This window comes from Gymnoscopelus microlampas (assembly GCF_963454915.1).
Source record: "Gymnoscopelus microlampas genome assembly, chromosome: 4".
NCBI classification, from domain to species: domain Eukaryota; kingdom Metazoa; phylum Chordata; class Actinopteri; order Myctophiformes; family Myctophidae; genus Gymnoscopelus; species Gymnoscopelus microlampas.
This window is the reverse complement of record NC_139941.1, coordinates 15,032,934-15,054,702: the sequence shown is the minus strand read 5'-3', so window position 1 is coordinate 15,054,702 and position 21,769 is coordinate 15,032,934.

The window sequence follows — 21,769 nt, the reverse complement described above, 5'->3', positions numbered from 1 at the left end:
ACCAGAGCGAGCTCTGGTTGATATTAGGATAAATATATATAAAATAATGAATTGTTTGTTAAGAAACACGCTGGCAGTCACGCGATGAGTGTACATGTCAATCAGACAAAAGTACATTATAAGCTATAAAATATACCCCAGCTACGGCGGGACGTCATCAAGATATTAACTTATTTTCACCTAAGATGTACCTTTCTTTTTGGATGTCACGCCCCCTTTAAAGCGCCCCCCTTTGACCAATTGGAGTAAGATTGGTTTCAGTGATATTTGGAATGACCCTCTACATTTCTGCAAAGTTTCAAACAAATGTGAGTCTGCATATATGTGTTAGGGGCAGATGAATAATTGTCATAAAACTGCAATAGTTAAAACCTCCTCATGGGATTTTTGAGCAATCTGCACAAAACTTTTTACACATGAATTTAGGACCTTTGCCGACAAAACGTTAGTGGTGGATTTTCCATAAATTAAAAAATGAAGATTTTATGAGCCAATAATTCTTTTTAATATAATTCAAAATAGTGGGAGATCTAAAGGTCAGAGGTCAAAAGTCAGAGTGTGAAAGTTGTTCGGCATGAGGAGACGCATGTGTGTATCGAAGTTTCATGGCTGTAGGTCAAACAGGGCATGAGTTGTACCTGTTCAAAGTTGGCATTTTCAATTGAGTGCTATAGCGCCACCTTTTGACGAAAGATTGTGAGAATTATTTCTTGATAGTTTTTCATGACCATCTACCATATGGCCGGGTTTTGTAAAAAGCGACAGCACGGTTCAGCCAGAACTGCGAAAAGTGGCAGAAGAAGAAGTAGAAGAAAAATATCAAAACGGAGCCTTGCTCTGCAGAGCCTGGCCCCGTAACCTGGCCCCGTAACAATCTATGCTTCCTGTATTCAGCTATCAAAAGCAGACACTCCCTAAACAAGTTTTACTTTGTCAACATGTATCTATTGTAGTACTGTAACTGGAGCTAAATGATATGCCTGACTACGCCACCTCCCGCTTGTGGAGGGCAGGAGGAACCCCTAAACCTTAGAATGTTCAACACGGTGTAATATGACCACTTTCCCTTAAACAGGAACAATTTACCAGAGGCGGTTTGTGTCAAAATATAACATACTTTATTAAACAACTATGTAATAACATGGATTATTAAAATATCAGGCAATAGTCAATAAGGCAAGAATATAAAGTGACAAGTTAGTTTTCTCTTCTAATAAGGAAGGCGGGTCGGCCCGTACACACAATACTACCAGGGTACTATTGGGGGAAAGCGAAGGGGACAGGCCTGGCACCAAACTCATGCAATATAAAATATAAAAGTCGATACAAAAACATGCAGTGTCACGATTTTACATACACACCTATAAAAACCAAAGGTCCCACAGTGCAGTCCCAAAAGAGGAATGGAAGGCGTGTGTAACAGGGCGGACCCGGCCTTGAACACGGTTACTTTAACATAAGAAGAAGAGAGAACCAATTAAAACAATGTCACTATAAATGCAAATCTAAAACCACTGACTAACTACTGTACCTCAAATGGATGAACAAATCAAAATCAAAATAACAGTGGAAAACAGTGGCTGGACTGGTCCCTTTAACACATTCACCGCCAGAGGTTAATCTCATAATGTACTCACCAGTGCCAACGTTTTATTGTTGTTTTTTGTTTTTTTCACGTCACCATAGACCTTGTTAAAATCCTTAAGATTGAGCTGTGCACTGTTTGTAAACATCGCGGAGATCTGCCTGGTTTGACCAGTGAAAACCACGTGTCAAACGGGGCATCCATGTTGTAGTTAAAACGGTTTATTATGTTAAACAGTGATCACCGAGGAGAAAAAACTACAAGGAGAAAATGGAGTTTCAGTTTCGTCATTAGAACGGGGGCCGACGGGATCGGCAAAACCGGATCCCGAATAATTCCGTTTCCGGTGGTGTTACAGTGAAATGTGCCGTATCGAAAATTGAGAAAAAAAAAAAATCCGAAAAAAAGGAAAAAGCACCAGTTGGCGCATAGCCCGTAGGCTACGGGATCGGCGCTTTACGGTTGGATTTATCGGCCCGTAGGCTACGGGCCTGGCGGTCAATGTGTTAAGGAAACAGACAAAACACATTAGTTGCCAGCCCTAGTATTTCAACATAATGCAAACACTGTATTAAAATCATTAAAAAGAACAAACAGCATAAACCTACTTTCCTTTGCAGGGACAAGGGCAGGGGACAATTCCAGCACCACGGCTACAAGAAGAAGACAGTGATGTTACAAAACTAAACGTATATTAAAATGCACAAAGAGGCAACACATAAAATCTATACAGCTGTACCAGTATCTCCAGGTCTCTAGACACCGCACAGCAGCTCACTGGTCACTTCGTTTGTAAACTGAAATAAAATAAATACATTTGAATAGAATAAAACATAACAATGTAGATACAAATTAAAGTGCTATAGGCATGGTAGCATCGGGTGCATTTCGCCTTTCCGACATGTCGCCTTTCCGACGTTAACGAACCCTATACCTAACCCTAACCGCACGCGGAAGCCACTAGTCGGAGTGGCGAGATGTCGTAATGGAAGGAGCACCCCGGTAGCATCCATGTGCTCAAACAGTAGGCTAACAAACAAAGTAGTAGCATGTGCTCAAACAAACAATAGGCAAGCAGTAGCATTAGCTGCAACAAACAAAAGGGTAGCCTTAGAAATGGTTATAATGTGCTACACAAAGTTGCGCTTTGGCCTACCAAGAGTTCTCCTCCACCCTTCGTGAGAGGGGAAACACCATCCTCTGCAGTAGAGTCAAATGGCTCTCTACTGGGAGGAACTAGACTTTTATATATTATACTTCCTGGTCATGTGACCAGGTCAGGTGCAGTGGGGGGGGGGGGGGGGGAATAAAAACCAAATGAACCTGAGAACAAACCAAACAATATGTTTCTGCAACTAAGAGTCACAACAAACTCTAGTTCTGCTGAATAAGATGGTTCATCTCACAACTACATTAGTAGCTACACCTTATACTACAACAATAATGTTATCAAAAGCAGTGGTGGACAAAGTACTCAACCCCAGTACTTGAGTAAAGTACATATACTAATTGTCACTTTTACTCACTACAAGTAAAAGTAGCTCAGTCAAAATGTTACTTGAGTAAAACTACAAATGTTATTACTTTTAAATATACTTAAGTATTCAAAAGTACATGCTTTTAAAAATACTTAATTGCAAATAAAAGTAGAAGTATTTTTAACACATATGGTGCCAAACACAGTCCGAACCGTGTTTGGTGTCTTTTTGTTTTTTTCGTTTTTTCCCATACGGGAGGGGCTGGAGCAGCTTTGGGATCACCCACGGTGAATCTGACAAGGATGGACCAGATGCATCATCGTGTCAAAAAACATGGCGCACATCCGCTTCCGCTCTATTTCCCTCTCTAAAACCCCTATAACTCCGAAACTTTTTACGCTGGGGAAAACCCCTCATTTTGTGTGCACGATCGCTCCGCCATTGTTACTCGCGTGAGCGATGTTATCGTTCCAGGCGTTAGCCAGCACCATCGGCTAAAATGGAGACATGCTTTTTTTTCTCATGGAATGCACGTCCCGGGGTCTACAGTTTAAACAGCGCTGCGCAGCTCAACGGTGAGATTTCGGCACCGAACGTAATCTGTTATTATAAAATGCTGGCACCCGATAACATGGACTTCAGATAAGGCCATGGGGTGTTCTTTGAGGTTGTTCAGGCTGATTCAGCTGCTGATCAGACTCAGCTCATTCTTCTCCTGCTGCCGCCATTACCGTGTTTTGTTTTGAGTTGAAACAAGAACTCAAAAAATGGTGGTTATATGGATAGGTTTGCGCGCCTGGATGACGTATTTCCGCTTTTATGTAGATCAGGGGTTTTCAATGTTTTTTCGGGCCAAGGACCCCTTAGCTGATAGAGAGATGAAGCAGGAACCCCATACTGTATACTGTATTCTTATTTTTTAGAATGCTTTCCATTCTGTCATACAGAAACGGGAATGGCACGTGCGTTGTGGTGGCCTTAGAACTTAAAAATTCTGTTCAGCTCACAACCCAGACATTGTTATTGAAATTGTCAGCCAGCTCTGTGCAGTTTTGGAGAAGTAAAAACTCCTGACTAGACACATAACTTCAACATGCGTGAGAACACTGTTCCGTGTGAAAACCTTCAAACCTCAGAATGGTGCAGAGCAGGGTGTTCTGCACAGCTACTTCACAGCATTCATGACATCTGACAATTCAGCACTAATTTATTTTTTCAACGTTACAAGCATGCAGTTTAACAGTTACAGTTTTAGGTTAGGTCGCTTTGTTGTCTCATCCTTATAAGTCTGAAAGTGTTTTAAAAACAGAGTATAAAAGGCACAAAAATAGAAAATTAAGTTGTCAGCACTCGCTATGCAACACTTTAAAAACATGCAGCAGCAGAAGGAAATGTAAACATTTCTCCAACATATTTGGGTGTGAAGTGTGGTTTACATTATAGGACATTATGCAAGTAACACTCAAAAGTGTGAACTTGCTACAGTAGGTTCTGTTGACAGGCTTTTTATTAGGGCTTATCTATGAATCATTAGTATACACTTTTAACTAGACTAGGTCTATCAATATTGTTTAACTTATCTGTTGTATGGGTATACTTGTGTAGTCTTTCTTACAATTTATATTTGCTAATAGTATGTTGGATTCATGCATATTTAAAGCAAAACAAAAAACTATCAGGAAAAAAAACTATGGGTGGCCTGCGACTCAGAGGAACGCCTATGGGTCACGGACCCCCTGTTGAAAAGCAGCTTTCCAAACGGAGCCGTGTATCTTCTATTCTAGTGTATCTTCTAACAATTCTCAGTACTTTTAATTCTACTCCACTACATCTCAGAGGCAAATATTATACTTTTTACTCGACTACAATTATTTGAAAACCCAGGGTTACGTATTGTAACCCCGGTTTTATTAGTAGCGTAAGCAACTGCTTACTATGGGATATCATCGCCCTCTGGCGATTGCACAGAGCAACAACAGGACTCCCGGAACTCCAATGTCCATTGGATAGGGTCGTGTGACGCAAACCGGAAACCGGTACTGGTATAAATACCTGTTGCGTCACATGGGCACTTCCTCTGAAACCTTCCACTCTGCACGCTCAAAAGCACACAGAGGGGGTTCAAAACGTAAGCAGTTGCTTACGCTACTAATAAAACCGGGGTTACAATACGTAACCCTGGGTTGTTATAGCGTAGCTCTCAGCAACTGCTTACTATGGGACACATACACTTCCCCCGGAGGAGCCCCCAGTTGTGACAACCCCTACCCAAACGCTTGCCCAAGGCCCCAGGACCTGCCCCCGGCAGGACCCTGGCCCCCAGGCACCCCAGACCCCTTGGGTCGGGACGCGTAAGGACTGGTAAGGCAAGACCTTGACAGACATAAGTCCTGTCCCTGTCACCAGTCCTGGACAAAACCGAGATTGTCCAGCCAGTGACAGAGAAACCAAGGCCTCCTCCTCCCCGGACCACGCCAAGCCGGTCCCGGGAGGGCAAGGAAAGGCCAGCAAGGTAGGAAGAGAAGCATGCCCCCGGCACGCCTCGCATTCCCTACCTATGAAACTGGCTACTGCACTTTCACAGGGAGAAAAAAACATGCCCCAAGGCTAGTCCACATTTCTCAACCTGGATATACAAATACACAGTGCTCCCGTTCGGCATGTCACTAAGCCCTCGGGTCTTTGTGAAATGCACGGACGTGGCTATTGCCCCGCTGCGCCAACAGGGTCTCCATCTGGCGACGTACATAGATGACTGGCTGTTGGCGGCGGGGTCGAGGGAGGAGGTGGCGCGGCACACGGTGTTGGCTATTGCGCACCTAACATCCCTGGGATTCACGATCAACACTCAAAAGAGTGTTTTGATCCCATCCCAACAAGCCACATTTGTGGGGATTTCTCTGGATTCGACCACAATGGTGGCGCGCCTGTCTCAGGACAGGATAGCCAGCTTCTTGGCGTGTGTGCGCTCTCTACGCGTGGGGCGCAGAGTCATGTACAGGACATGCATGCAGGCGGCGGGTCTCATGGCCTCGGCCATACACCTAATACGGTTGGGCAGATTCCACATGAGGCCTTTTCAGAGGTGGATGCGGGCTTTGAGGATCCCGCACACCATGAGATCTCGAAAGGTGGTGATATCTCCCTAGTGCGTAACGACGCTGCAGCCGTGGTCGCAGGCGTCCTTCCTGTCCGAAGGGGTCAGGATGGGCGAGGTGGTGTCACGGAAAGTGATTACCACGGACGCTAGCCTCTCAGGTTGGGGGGCTGTCCACGAAGGCTACTCAGCCAGGGGGTGCATGGGACTCCGCTCAGAAGGAGTACCACATCAACTACCTGGAGCTGTTGGCAGTCTTCCTCGCTCTCAAACGGTTCGAGAGCCGCATTGTAGGGTGCCATGTTCTGGTCAGAACGGACAACACCACGACAATGTGCTATGTCAACAAGCAAGGGGGCCTGGGCTCCGTTGTGTTGGACAAATTAGCATGCGAACTGACGCTCTGGAGCATGTTGCACCTAGCCTCGTTACGCGCCTCCCATGTACCAGGTCTCCTCAACAGCGGTGCGGATCTGCTGTCTAGAGGCGAGCTTCGGTGCGGGGAGTGGTCTCTCAGCCCGCAGGTTGCGGACCTGATCTGGGTCCGGTTCGGACGGGCTCAGGTCGACTTGTTTGCATCCGGTGGAAAAGCGAAGTGCCCACGGTTCTTTTCTTTGACTCACAAGGATTTCTCCTTGGGGGTGGATGCTTTTGCACACGTCTGGCCAGACGTTCTGCTGTATGCCTTCCCGCCTTTGGAACGGATCCCTTCAACGTTGGAGAGGGGCTCTTCTTCCACGACCAAGGTGTGGCGGCATCTGGGATGACGCACGCTAGGGCTGCCAACGAATATTCCATATTCGAATATTCATTTGAATATAAAAAATAAAAGAATGTTCGACTATACAAAATTAAGGTTCGAATTATAATAATAAATTTAAAAAAAGTCGCGTTGGGAAACTCGCGAGACTTGGGCCGCCTGTAACGTTACTCAGCAGTTGTTGTCGCGAGATCACAGGTTCCTGCTTCTGTGTCGGGTCACATGACTTAAACAGGCACACGCTTGTTGTTGTCGTGCAGGTACAAACTAAATCTCAGCCTGGAGTCATCAGTCACACATTATTTAATTGAAAACCAAGCGACCAATGCATAAATGATGGCAGAGGCAGACAGTTCACATGAGGAAGGAGAAGGAGAGAACCGAGTGATTTTCACTCTGGGTAATTTAAAAAGCGCTGTATGGAAGTACTTTGGATTTTGGTCCCTAAACGGCGAGGTTTTGGGGGAAAAAAAAGTAAGGTAGAGCTAGCCTACCATAGCACAACGAGCAACATGAAAAACCATCTTGAAAGTACACATCAGAAAGAGAACGACGCGTTGACGGGAACTCCAGCAAAACAACCAAAATTGGATGCATACTTTCCACCGCCTGAAGTTTCTGCAGCAAGACAAGAGGCGTGCACAAACAAACTTGCTATGTTTATAGCCAAGGACATGAGGCCAATCTGTATGGTTGAAGGGACAGCGTTCAGGGCATTCTGTCGGGAAATGGAACCTCGGTACCGTGTACCTTGCCGTACAACAATCACCAGCAGAATTGTCAAGCTGTACGACAGCACCGTGGAGAAGATCAAGGGCTGAGTTAAAGACAAGGATGTGGCTCTTACAACTGACGGTTGGACCTCGCTTGCAACAACAGCATATGTAACTGTAACAGCCCATTGGATTTCAGACGAGTGGGAAATGCAGGACATCGTTCTGAAAACAGCTGAGCTTAAGGAAAGCCACACTGCAGAAAATGTTGCACGATGCATTTTGGACACATTCGGCATAAAGGAAAAATCTGTGACCATCTGTGCCATTACAACTGACAATGCTGGCAACTATGTCAACGCAGTGGAACGACATCTCGATACTGTGAACATACCGTGTGTGTGCCACACCATCAACTTGGCAGTGCGTAAAGGGCTTGGGGTCAGAGCCATTGAAATCCCTGTGGCCAGGCAGCAGCCCATTTCAACCGGTCGCCCACCGACGGCTACTTCCTCGAGGAAAAACAACAAATGTTCTCTTTGGCCAAAGACAAATTGATCAATGACTGTCCGACGCGTTGGAACAGCACATACGACATGATCAAGAGGGCTACTGAGCAGCAAGCGGCGGTGTCAGCTGTAGTCTTCGATAAGAAACTGTCCAGAATGGAGCTGTCCACAAGTGAATGGACCCTCATGGAAAAGGTGAGCACAGTGTATATTCTGAAATCTTTTTAAAATAGGTACAATTGTATATTCTTTCCGTGAATGTTAATGGAATGTATAAATACAAACCTGCTTTAATAATGACGCATAATGTTATTTATTTACAACAGGTGGAAAAGGCCCTAAAACCATTCAAAGTGGCAACAGAAGCATTGTCGACGGACAACTATCCAACTGCTTCGGCTGTACTGCCGACACGACACGTCGTCCTGCTCTCCCAGCTAAAGAAGACACCAAACGACGATGACGAACCAGAACCTGCCGCACTGAAAGAGATGAAATCAAAGATCATCACAGACCTCGACGATCGGTATAATCGAGTGGAAAAGCCCGGATTTAAGCTGCTGAACAAAGCCAGTTACCTGGATCCACGCTTCCATCGCCTCGTTCACTTAAACGTGGGACAAAAACGGTAGGTAGGCCTCGCTATATCTACGTTTTTTTTGTTTGTTTTTTTGTATCTGTCCTGTCTTTTATTGTTGTAATTGTCTGCCAATGCCATTGACACTGAATTCCCCCCCCGCATCTGTCTTGTCTTGTCTATCCATCTATATAGGTGCAGGCGGCTATAATGGAGGAGATGAGACAGAACCTGGAAGGCGGCACAAGCAGTGAGAACGAGCCCGGAACCGGACAACCCTGTGATCAACAAGCCACTCGGAAAACCGCTCTGTCTGCAATGGGGGATCTCTTCGGGGACACTTATTGCATCGATCTGCCAGACCAGGACAACGCTCAGCTCCTTCAAAATGAAATGATGTTGTATGAACAAGAGGCCCCTACCTGCTCAACAAAATCATCTGATGTGGTGGGGAAAGTGCTCTGGGAGATACCCTAACATCGCCAAGCTGGCTAAAAAATATCTGGCCGTCCCTGGATCCTCAGTGCGTTCCGAACAAGTCTTTTCCTCCGCTGGTAATATAGTGATAGTTTTATAGTTTTAATCCACTCACTGACAGTGAGTGGATTAAAAGGCCTTGCACTTTCAATGGGAAATATGCTTTACCAGTTTCTGCTCACGTTTTTGCACTGATATTGTAAGTACTAGCCTAATTATTTTACGTTTTTATAGCACTTTATTTTAAGTCATACCTCTGGGTTAAAACTACCTCTAGAGTATCTATACAGTTCTCGGAATTGTCTTTAATTTTATTTAAACAAAGAAAGAGCATAGACTAGGCATATTTGTTTGTTTGTTATTTTTCCTTAATTTTATTTAAAACAAATGTTACATTGTAATGTAAGCACTAGTAGGCTCAGGCTGACTGAATAAGTAAGTACTAGCCTAATTATTTTACGTTTTTATAGAATTTTATTTTATTTTTAGATTTTTTTGGGGGCTTTTTATTACTTTATTTGGAGAGGGACAGTGAAAGTAGGCTGACAGGAAACGGGGAGAGAGATGGGGGAAGACACGCAGCAAAGGTCGTCGGGAACGGGACGCGAACCCGCGACACGCTGTCAGTTAAGGGATTTCAACCGAGGGTGCCTGGACCGCAACGCCACAGCCCAGGCCATAGCACTTTATTTTAAGTCATACCTCTGGGTTAAAACTACCTCTCTAGGGTAACGACAGTTCTCGGAATTGTCTTTCATTTTATTTAAACAAAGAAAGCATAGACTAGGCCTATTTGTTTGTTTGTTATTTTTCCTTAATTTTATTTAAAACGAATGTTATATTGTAAGCAGAACTAGTAGGCTCAGGCTGACTGAATACATAAATATACATTCATTTGATCTCGCTCGAAGAGAGGGGGAGAGAGAGAGAGCGAGGGTAGAGAGAGAGAGAGCGAGGGGAGAGGAGAGCGAGAGAGAGAGGGGGGGAGAGACAGAGAGAGAGGCGAGGGTAGAGATCATTTATGCATTGGTCGCTTGGTCGCTTTTCAATTAAATAATGTGTGACTGATGACTCCAGAGGAGAGGAGAGAGAGAGAGAGAGAGAGAGAGAGAGAGAGAGAGAGAGAGCGAGAGCGAGAGCGAGGGGAGAGAGAGATAGCGCATGAAGAGAGAGAGAGAGAGGATAGAGAGAGAGAAAGAGAGAGTGCGAGGGGAGAGAGAGATCTGCGCCAGCGATCTTAAAATAAAAGTGTTATGGCATGCAATATATGTTAACTAAATAGAAACAAATGTTTACAAAACTTTTGTGTTGAATGTCTATTTTTGAAGACATGTTTGTGTTGAATAAATTGTATCTACACAATTGGTTCGGTCTCCTGTTGTATTGGTGTAAATATAATGTACAAAAGAATATGGGTTCGACGTTCGACTGGATCGAATCCAAAAATATGGGTTCGACGCTCGAATCCATTCGAACGTCAAACGTCGAACATATCAAGCGGCTCGATATGTTCGACGTTCGAATGGATCGAATCCAAAAAATATGCGTTCGACGTTCGATAGGTTCGAATAGATCGAATGCACGTGGGTTTTTGAAAGGAATATTCGAACGTTATTTTTGGCCAATTCTGGCAGCCCTAATGCACGCAGTCTTTGGTGTGGGGGCCTGTGGCGGCCAGGAAGGTAGTGTACGTACCTTGGAAGCACGTTTTCTCCTACTGCTGGCCTGCCTTTGTGAAACCTTGGCAGAGGTCTTGACCTCTGTGACCCCAGCTTGACCGTGATGGCACCACGGGTGTCACTCACGGTCCGGGTGGGGTAGGGAGGCTGTAGTCAGGGGAGGTTGGCACATGCCTGGGGCTGGCCTCTTCTCCTGGCTGGTGGTCTCCTTTCTGCTTCCCCGGGACCGGCTGGGCCAGGTCCGGGGATGAAAGGGCAAGAAAGGGGCCTGACTCTCTCTTGGAGGGATCAGACTTGTCTGACGGGCCCTTGTCTTGCATCCCTTCCGTCTTGACCTGAGGGGTCATGCATCTGGAGGTCGGGGTCATGCCGGGAGGCATGACCTGGGACCTTGGGCGTACAGGTTGGGTAGGGTTGCTGCCTGGGACTCCCCAGGGGGCGTGTATGTGTCCCATAAGTAAGTATCTTATGAGGAACGACCTAAAACTAGGGGTTACGTAGGTAACCCCAGTTTTATTAGTTCCGTAGTAAGATACTTACCAGAAACCCCTTCTGTGCGCTTCAACTAGCGTGCAGAGTGAAGGGTGTCAGAGGACGAACCTAGTGACGCAGGGGGTTTTATAACCCAACCGTTTCCGGTTCGCCCTACAGAACCCTAGCCAATCGAAGATTGCATCCGGGAGTTCATGTGTTGTGCTCTGTGCATCGCTAGAGAGCGATGATATCCCATATTAAGTAAGTATCTTACTGCGGAACTAATAAAACTGGGGTTACTAGTTACTTTACAGATATACATTATTACATTATAAAACATACATTTACCACTTTAGCCCTATTTTATACCTGGGCTATTTGAAAATAGCCGATCTGCAAGCTCACAACGCGTCGCATCGTGATGCGTTGTGAGCTTGTAGATCTGCTATTTTCATTTTAGTACTTTTGCTTTTGGTACTTACGTACATTTTGATACCAATACCTTTGTAAAAAAAGTAAAAGTAAAAGTACATTTTGAATTCCGGACTTTTACTTGTAACCGAGTACTTCTACATTGCAGTATTGATACTTTTACTTAAGTAAAACATTAAATGTTTGAGTACTTTTTCCACCACTTCCCGTACATGATTACATCAGGTGAGGATGCAAGACAAGACAAGACAAGACAAGACAGCTAGAAGTAATGTTTGCTAATAATAATTCTTTCATTGTTCCACTGGCATACCTTACATCCCATGCATGGTCATGGTGGAGACTTTCTCATCAACATTGAATACTTGTTCACCTTAACCAGGCTTGTCAAGGCTCAAGGTGGCGGCCCGCGGAAAGGTCCATGTCGGCCCTCGAAATACTTTTAAAAATAGTAAATTGATACTACATTTAACAGACAGAGTCGCAGTTTGCTTTGCTGTGTGTCCAAGCAGCTGTGAGGACGCTCGCCCCTCCCCCACTCGCTGATACTAGCTGCAGCGAGTAGCCTACCTTTGATGGCCCTGTAGAGAAGCATTGTCTCTACCCAGCTGTGGAATGTTCTGGCTGATTGGCTCGTTAACAGCCTATTCAACTACTAGTCGAGTAGTAATGGCTATACTCTTTGATCCTCACACACGAAAAGCCTAGCACGGACATGTTCTCTCTCTCTCTTTCTCTCTCTCTCTCTCTCTCTCTCTCTCTCTCTCTCTCTCTCTCTCTCTGTCTGTCTGTCTGTCTGTCTGTCTGTCTGTCTGTCTGTCTGTCTGTCTGTCTGTCTGTCTCACACACGCACACACAAACACAAACGTAGTGCAGTGTTATGGAAATAACTGGTCCCTGACATTTGCAAGTTGGTTAAAGCAAAGATGTCAGGTATCTGGAAGCAGCAAGCATCTGTGTCATTTTAAGATTTATTTGGCTATTCAAAAATAGCAGATATACAAGCTCATAGCGCGGCACTGAGTGCTGCGCTATGAGCTTGTAGATCTGCTATTTTTGAAAAATCATGGCAAGTCTTTACAAATGTCTTCCAAATCCTAAGTTTTCTGAAACACTTATGTTGCTATAATATGTGGTTCTCTAACTTTTTTTATGTCAACATTATATTATATTTTAATTCACACATTAATTCAACAGAAACTAAAAATGGACACTAATTAGCCAACAGAAACTGCAAATGTAAATGAAGGCTTTGACAAAGTAATGTGTGTAAATGAGGCTACTTAAAATAAACTTTCCAAACTTTAAAATACTTTCCAATGATTGCGTTTAAAGTCCATATTAAAGTAGCTATTTATATGCGCGTTTGTATACACATATATACATATATACATATATACATATATATATATATATATATATATATATATATATTTTGTAGCGGCCCACTGCAGACTCAGTGTGTGTGTATGGCACTTTAAGGATTGTCAGCCAATGTTAGGGTCCTTCCGGGACTAACAACTTTTGACCTCTGACCTTTAGATCTCCCACCATTTTGAATTATATGAAAAACAGTCATTGGCTCCTAACTTCTGCATTTTTTCACTTATGGAAAATCCGTTGGAAATTTTTGTAGGCAGAGGTCCAAAGTTCAAGTGTTAAACGTTTCGTGCAGATTGCTCAAAAATCCCAGGAGGAGATAGATTTTAACTATTACAGTTTTTTGAAAATTATTCATTGCGCCTAAAACATACATGCAGACTCACATTTCTTTGAAACTTTGCAGAAATGTAGAGGGTCATTCCAAATATCACTGAAACCAATCTTACTCCAATTGGCCAAAGGGGGGCGCTATAGCAATTTTTTGAAAATACAGACTTTAAACAGGCATAAGTCATGCCTCGTTTGGCGAAAGTCGTGAAACTTGCTTACACATGTGCCTTGACTCATGAGGAACACACGTATCGATTTGACCATTAAGCTCCGCCCTTAGATTTGTTCAGTTTGAAAAATACTTGTTTTTGCCAGTTCTGGCTTAACCGTGCTTACGCTTTTTATGAAACTTGGCCATATGGTAGATGCTCATGAAAAACTACCAAGAAATAATTCTCACACTCATTCGTCAAAGGGTGGCGCTATAGCACTCAATTGAAAGTGCCAACTTTGAACAGGTACAACTCATGCCCTGTTTGAGCTACAACCATGAAACTTCGATACACACATGCGTCTCTTCATGCCCGACAACTTTTGTGGTCTGACTTTTGACCTCTGACCTTTAGATCACCCACCATTTTGAATTATATGAAAAACAGTCATTGGCTCCTAACTTCTGCATTTTTTCACTTATGGAAAATCCGCCGCTTTTGTTTTGTCGGCAAAGGTCCTAAGTTCATGTGTAAAATGTTTCGTGCAGATTACTCAAAAATCCCAGGAGGAAATAGATTTTAACTATTGCAGTTTTATGAAAATTATTCATCTGCCCCTAACACATACATGCAAGACTCACATTTCTTTGAAACGTTGCAGTGATGTAGAGAGTCATTCCAAATATCACTGAAACCAATCTCACTCCAATTGGCCAAAGGGGGCGCTATAGCAATTTTTTGAAAATGCAAACTTTAAACAGGCAAAAGTCATGCCTCGTTTGGCCGAAAGTCGTGAAACTTGCTTACACTTGTGCCTTGACTCATGAGGAACACATCTATTGCTTTGACCAGTAAGCTCTGCCCTTAGATTGTCCGCAATTTTGAGCAGTTTGAAAAACACTTAAACCCAGGATTTTTCAGCTATTTGCGTGAAACTGTATCATCTGTGTGATGTCCTTTTTCACAGTTACTTGTCTGTTGGTCCAATGGTGTCTCCCTTAAATGAATGCCTCACAATCGCAAGGTCACCAGTTCAAGCCCCACTTGATGCAGACTTCATTTAAGTTGAATTGCAAACAACATGACTGTATCAATGAATACATGTGCAAATGGTAAAGATAACCTGAAATGCATATTTGAGAGTACGTTTTTTCAACGTATGACATACTTCATTCTGAAAATAGCCGATCTACAATCTCCAAACTTTTCAGATAGCAACGTGTTTCTGAGCTTGTAGATCGGCTGCTTTCACTGTTTTCGGTTGCGAGGAGACATACAATTTCTCTATTGGTAAATGGTTTGTGAACGAGTGATCTTAGTTTTGACTTGGTTCATGACAGAAGGCAAGAGTTTATGATCTTCAACAGACAACATCAGCCTGGATAGAGCTATAGCACTATAGGGAGTGTTGCAGCCTATTAGTCCGAAGGTTAAGAGTTCGATTCCTGTTAATGGCAATAGGTTGAGATGTCCAATCAATCCATTCTGTTTTCATCTCTCTCTCTCATCAATCTATTCCGTTTCCATGTCTCTCTTCAATCTATTCCGTTTCCATGGCGCTCTCTCTCCAGTGGCGTAGCCAGAAAGCTGGCAGCAGCTGGGTATGGGGATTTGTGGGTGGGCACTCATGCACGCACGCGCGATTTTTTTCGGTTATTATCGGTTAAAATCTTACTTTTTTGCGCAATTTGCGGGTCTTTTGCGGGTTTATTATGTTATTTAATTCTTATTTTTGCCTTAATTTTCATGAAAACATTGACAGGTCGCAAATAATGCCCCGTTGTCCGCCTCCTCCGCGCGTCCGCAGTCCGCCTCCACTCACAGAGCACAGGCACAGTTCACGAGCAGAAAAAAATGTTTTCTTCTTTTTTTTTTTGGGTGGGCACAACAGCCAGGTGGGTGGGCCCAGGCCTACCTATGCCCACCCGTGGCTACGCCCCTGTCTCTCTCTCTCTCTCTCTCTCATCAATCTATTCCGTTTCCATGTGTCTGTCTCTCTCTCTCTCTCTCTCTCTCTCTCTCGCTCCAATCTATTCAGTTTCTATCTCTCTCCAGTTTCCATGTCTCTCTCTCTCTCTCTCTCTCTCTCTCTCTCCAGTTTCCATCTCTCTCCAGTTTCCATCTCTCTCTCTCTCTCTCTCTCTCTCTCTCCAGTTTCCATGTCCCTCTCTCTCTCTCTCTCTCTCTCTCTCTCTCTCTCTCTCTCTCTCTCTCTCTCTCTCTCTCTCTCTCCAGTTTCCATGTCTCTCTCTCTCCAGTTTCCATGTCTCTCTCTCTTTCCAGTTTCCATTACTCTCTCTCTCCCTCCAGTTTCCATGTCTGTCTGTCTCTCGCTCTCTCTCACTGGCCCCGTATTATCGCTGCTTGCAGCTATATTTATGATTTGATTTGGTAAATGAGAAATGACTTACTTTGGCATACAGTGTCACACAAAAGCAAAAGTAGCAAGTATCAAAAATAGCAGAGAGCTTGTAGATCTGCTATTTTATGCTTATTGCTATAGCAGACCTGGGTTTCACATCTGCTGTTTACCACTGAGCTAATAGAACATTACCTGTTCACTTAGGGGAGATGTAATTTAGGCTTTCAGGTAGTACCACTTGTCAACCAGCATCAACCAGGATCTACATGTCTCAATAGAAGAGCAGGTAGACCAAATGATACACAATAATCATTAATACACCACTGCAATTGTGTTATAGTTGTATTGTATTAGATTAACATACTCTACCATACAGATTGGTTAAAATAAATTTGTATTCAGTAAAAAAAAAGTTACATAATGGAGCTTTCACTCACGGTTAACAATTAAGATTAAATAAAGTAAAATAAATGGTCAAATCTGGTCAGGGGGCCTATGGATAATTGCTTTTCTACGCCAAGTTCAAAAAACAAAAAAGCTATATCCGTTTTTCATTCTAAATCAAACAAACAAAAAAAGCCTCTTTTTCCATGTTTACTCTACAAACCCAGAAACACTAAAACGACACCAAAGCGGTCCCCTTTTTCGTTTTGCCTCATTCCTTTTGTCATTCTTTGAGGTGCAACTGAAGAAGGAATAAGGTGTTGCTTTTCGCTTTTTTCATATCGAGAACTCGGATCCAAAACGGAAGTGGCGTCATTTCACCGTTCTGCCTTACAGAATGAATAAACGCTAAATCAAGTCAAAACTGCCCGCTTTTTCATTTTTGTCTTTTGCATTCTATCATTATGTATTTTGGGACTAAAGAAGTAGATTGGCGTCATAGTGTTTTCCTTTTCAGTTTCACAATACGAAAAACCCAAATGGATTATTTTATTTTCATAATATTTATTTCCTTATCAGTAAAAAGAGAGTAAATTGGCGTCATAGTGTTATCCTTTTCAGTTTCACAATACGAAAAGCCCAAATGGATGATTTTATTTTTATTTATTATTTATTTCCTTCTCAGTAAAACAGAGAGACGTCACCGTCGTCACGGGAGAGGTGGGGGCGGGGCGGAGGCGGGGTGAGGTTTGGGGTTTATGGAGGCGGAGGATTTGGGAGGTGGGGGGGCACAACTTACATGCATTTTCTTTCTTTATTATTATTTTTCTCACTTCCCCAAGAATTGTGTTAAATTGAACATAAAGTTTCATGACTTTAAACAGTAGGTGATTAGCGTAGTGGTTAGGCAGTCAGAGCTGACAAGTGTCGGTGTTGCGCCCCGAACATATTCAATCTGCGCTGCAGTGTGAGCTTGTGGATCTGCAAAGTGATCCTGATGAATTATGCTTAATAATGTGACATTGTAGCCTTCGTCTGGCAGAAGGGGGGGGGGGGGGGGTAATAATAATGAGAATAAAAGTAAAATCCTTCAAATTATTGAATGATTATAATTATAATGAGGTATAGGCTCTGTCTGGCTCTGCTACATGGTCAGTCCATAATTACTATTCACAAATGGAAAGGGGGAAAACAGCTCGTTTACAGCTTATTATACCACCCAATAGCTTACATTTTGATTCATTGTAGATTTAAAAGCAGCCTATTAGACTATTGACTGTATATGTCTTGGATTTTACATGCAATGCTCCTGAGAGGATTATGGCGTGAGTAACAACGGACTTTAACATTATTCCGTTGTTATAACCGTTGTTATTACCGTTGTTATATGTCATAACACTCCCTCCCTCGCTCCATTACGCATTGTGCACTGTGCGCGCCCTCATGGAGAGGCCCTCTCCATTGAGTTTATGAATCCATTACAATCAATATTGCAGCGGTTACAATAATATAACATTCCAAATAATCAGTAACATGTAGGCTATAGCCATGTCTGTCAAATTATCTTTTATTTCAAGGCAATACAAAGCTATAGGCCTATGCCTACAGTATAGGCCTATGATACCAATGTCGGGTCCGGTGTATGTTATGATGCCTCCTCTTGCCTCAGTTCCCCGACCCCATGTAATTTCTCAAGCGATTGCTCTAATTCAAATTTGTATTTATTCTGTGAACTCTCTAGTTCATTTTCCTGTATTATACCCTACAGTCCGAACGGGACGCCTCCCCAAGTAACGCTCCCTTATGCATTGTAGGCTACAATATTCAGCCCTTGGTAAGGAGTTTGAACACACAATAAAAGAACATTGGTATATCCAGTAGCGACCCGAAATTGGCCACTACTTTCAAGGACATGCCCAGAGTTGTCTACAAACATCCTCCTAATATAAGACAAACAGTTGTCAAATCAGATCTCATCCCTAAAATGCCAGAATCATCTTTTTTGACTCAAATCCCCGAAGGCAGATGCGCCCGATGCGCACAATGTAATTTCACCGAAAAGAGCCACACTTTTACGCACCACTAACGGGGAAACGTTTTGATATCAAGGGCACTATAACATGCACAACCAAAAATGCTAAAATGCCCATGCCTTCTATTATATGCTATCAATCAAAAAATCATGGCTGGGGCGCACTGACGTGCCATGGACACATGTCTTTCTAGACTTTTGCAAGAAATAGAGAACATTGTGGTTCTCTCTGGCAGCATTAGATAATTGCAGGCCATATTAATTATATCATTTACGTTTATCACTCACACACTTCTGTGAGCATATTTGTTATATGGACCCCTGCGGTGGGTATGAGCGCTTTTCGGTGAGCTTCTGAAGAGGCTTACGATAGATAGCGCTCACTAACTAGATAGACAGACAGACAGACAGACAGACAGACAGACAGACAGACAGACAGACAGACAGACAGACAGACAGACACGTTGCATGCAAGTAAATCCAACGTGCGTAAAGACGGTGCGTAAAGTCCAGCCCCTGTGTGCAAAAACTGTTCTTATATTTAAAATATACAGCTCAAGCAATTCGTTATTAGTTATAAATTAAGAATGTATTATTAATGAGTTAAAAGGGGGGTGGGGGTGATCCTCGTTGATTTCTCGATGAGTCTTTTAACAATTTTGCTTTCGAGGAAAAAAACAACAACAAATATAGCTGCAAGCAGCGATAATATGGGGCCAGGAGAGAGAAATGATAATTCCTTTAACAGGTCAGTTCATGAAAGTCCTTGCGGTCTTGTTTCCAATGAGTGCCTGTGAGCAATTAGGGGTTAAGAGTCTTGCTCAGGGACAAATTTCATTTCATCGACACATTTGCTGACCTGGCCTGGAATCGTACCTGGGGCAACCAGAGTCTCTGGCTCCCTAGTCGGGCTCACTAACCACTCAGCTATGGCCACCCCTCAGAGAGAGAGAGAGAGAGAGAGAGAGAGAGAGAGAGAGAGAGAGAGAGAGAGAGAGAGAGAGAGAGAGAGAGAGAGAGAGAGAGAGAGAGAGAGAGAGAGAGAGAGAGAGAGAGAGAGAGAGAGAGATAGATAGATAGATAGATAGATAGATAGATAGATAGATAGATAGATAGATAGATAGATACGGAATAGATTGAAGAGACATAGAGAGAGACAAATGGAATAGATTGAAGAGACAGAGAGAGAGACATGGAAACGGAATAGATTGAAGAGAAAGACATGGAAATGGAATAGATTGAAGAGAGAGAGAGAGAGCGCCATGGAAACGGAATAGATTGAGTCATGTTTTTTGCATTTCAACTTAAATGAGTCTGCATCAAGTGAGGCTTGAACCGGCAACCTTACGGTCATGAAGCACTCTTAGGTAGCTGCAACACTACCTATAGTGCTATATCTTTGTCCAGGCTGATGTTGTCTGTTGAGGATCACAAACTCTTGCCTTCTGTCATGACCCAAGCCCCTGTTTCACTAACACTAAGATCACTCGTTCACAAACCATTTACCAATGAAGAAATTGTACATCTCCTCAGAACCAAAATTAGTGAAAGTAGCCGATCTACAAGCTCACAAACCATTAAAAGTTGTCAGATTGTACATTGGCTATTTTCACAATGAAGTATGTTATACATTGAAAAAACATACTCTCATTGCTATCTGAAAAGTTGTGAGATTGTAGATCAGCTGTATGTAAAAAACACTCAATTAAGTATTTCATGTTATCTTTAACAATTGCAGATGTATTCATTGATAGTCATGTTGTGTGAAATGCAACTCAGATGAAGTCTGCACCAAGTGAGGCTTGAACTGGTGACCTTCAGGTTGTGGGGCACACATTTAAGCGAGAAGCCACCAACAGACAAGAACCTGTGAAAAAGGAGATCACACAGATCATACAGTTTCACGCAAATAGCTGAAAAATCCTGGGTTTAAGTGTTTTTCAAACTGCTCAAGATTGCGGACAATCTAAGGGCGGTGCTTACTGGTCAACGTGATAGATGTGTTCCTCATTAGTCAAGGCACATGTGTAAGCAGGTCTAATGGCTGTCGGCCAAACGAGGCATGACTTTTGCCTGTTTAAAGTTTCAATTTTCAAAAAATTGCTATAGCGCCCCCGTTTGACCAATTGGAGTAAGATTGGTTTCAGTGATATTTGGAATGGCCCTTTACATTTCTGCAAAGTTTCAAAGAATGGTAAGTCTGCATGTATGTGTTAGGGGCAGATGAATAATTGTCATAAAACTGCAATATTCATTGGCTCATTAAAGCTTCATTTTTTCACTTATGGAAGATATTTTGCAAACGTTTTTTGGTATAGGTCCAAAGTTCATGTGTAAAAAGTTTCGTGCAGATTACTCAAAAATCCCAGGAGGAGATAGGTTTTAACTGTTTTTCATATAATTCCAAATGGTGGGAGATCTAAAGGTCAGAGGTCAAAAGTCAGAGTGTGAAAGTTGTTCAGCATGAGGAGACGCATGTGTGCATCGAAGTTTCATGGCTGTAGGTCAAACACGGCATGAGTTGTACCTGTTCAAAGTTGGCATTTTTCAATTGAGTGCTATAGCGCCACCTTTTGACGAAAGATTGTGAGAATTATTTCTTGATCGTTTTTCATGACCATCTATCATATGGCCGAGTTTCATAAAAAGCGACTGCACGGTTCAGCCAGAACTGCCAAAAGTGGCAGAAGAAGAAACGGAAATAATGCGAATAACAATATGGGTCCATGCTGGAAGCCTGGCCCCATAATTAAATAGGTGTGGATGGCTTCAGTCAATGAATCAACAGCGGTCGTTAGCTCCCCACTGGGAGATCAGACAAACTTGATGGCCCATTCACGCACACATCAAAGGTGGTTAGGATCAAAGGCACTTAGTTTGTAGACAGACGCACAAGGGCAAGGCATGCGTTTGTCAATCCGTTTTTTTTTTTTTTCACCGTGTTTGGGGGGCGATCGGGTTGCGAGGATTGCCTCCTCCCATGCCCACCAGGGGAAGCTCTGCCCCTAGTGGAGCCGGGCGGCCCCTGATCCATGCCCGGGCGTAGGCGAGAACCACTTTGCGCATGTCAAAAGTTATATTGCGAATGAATGCTTTGGGTCATGTAACCGAGGAATACTTTTATTCAGGTCCCATGTAAACAGGTGAGTGGAACTGTGGAACAGATTCCTCTATTCAGAATGAGTTCATTCTGAATGAATACATGATGTCCATGTAACCTTAGCCACAGAGAATGAATCAAAATGTAAGCTATTGGGTGGTATAATAAGCTGTAAACGAGCTGTTTTCCCCCTTTCCATTTGTGAATAGTAATTATGGACTGACCATGTAGCAGAGCCAGACAGA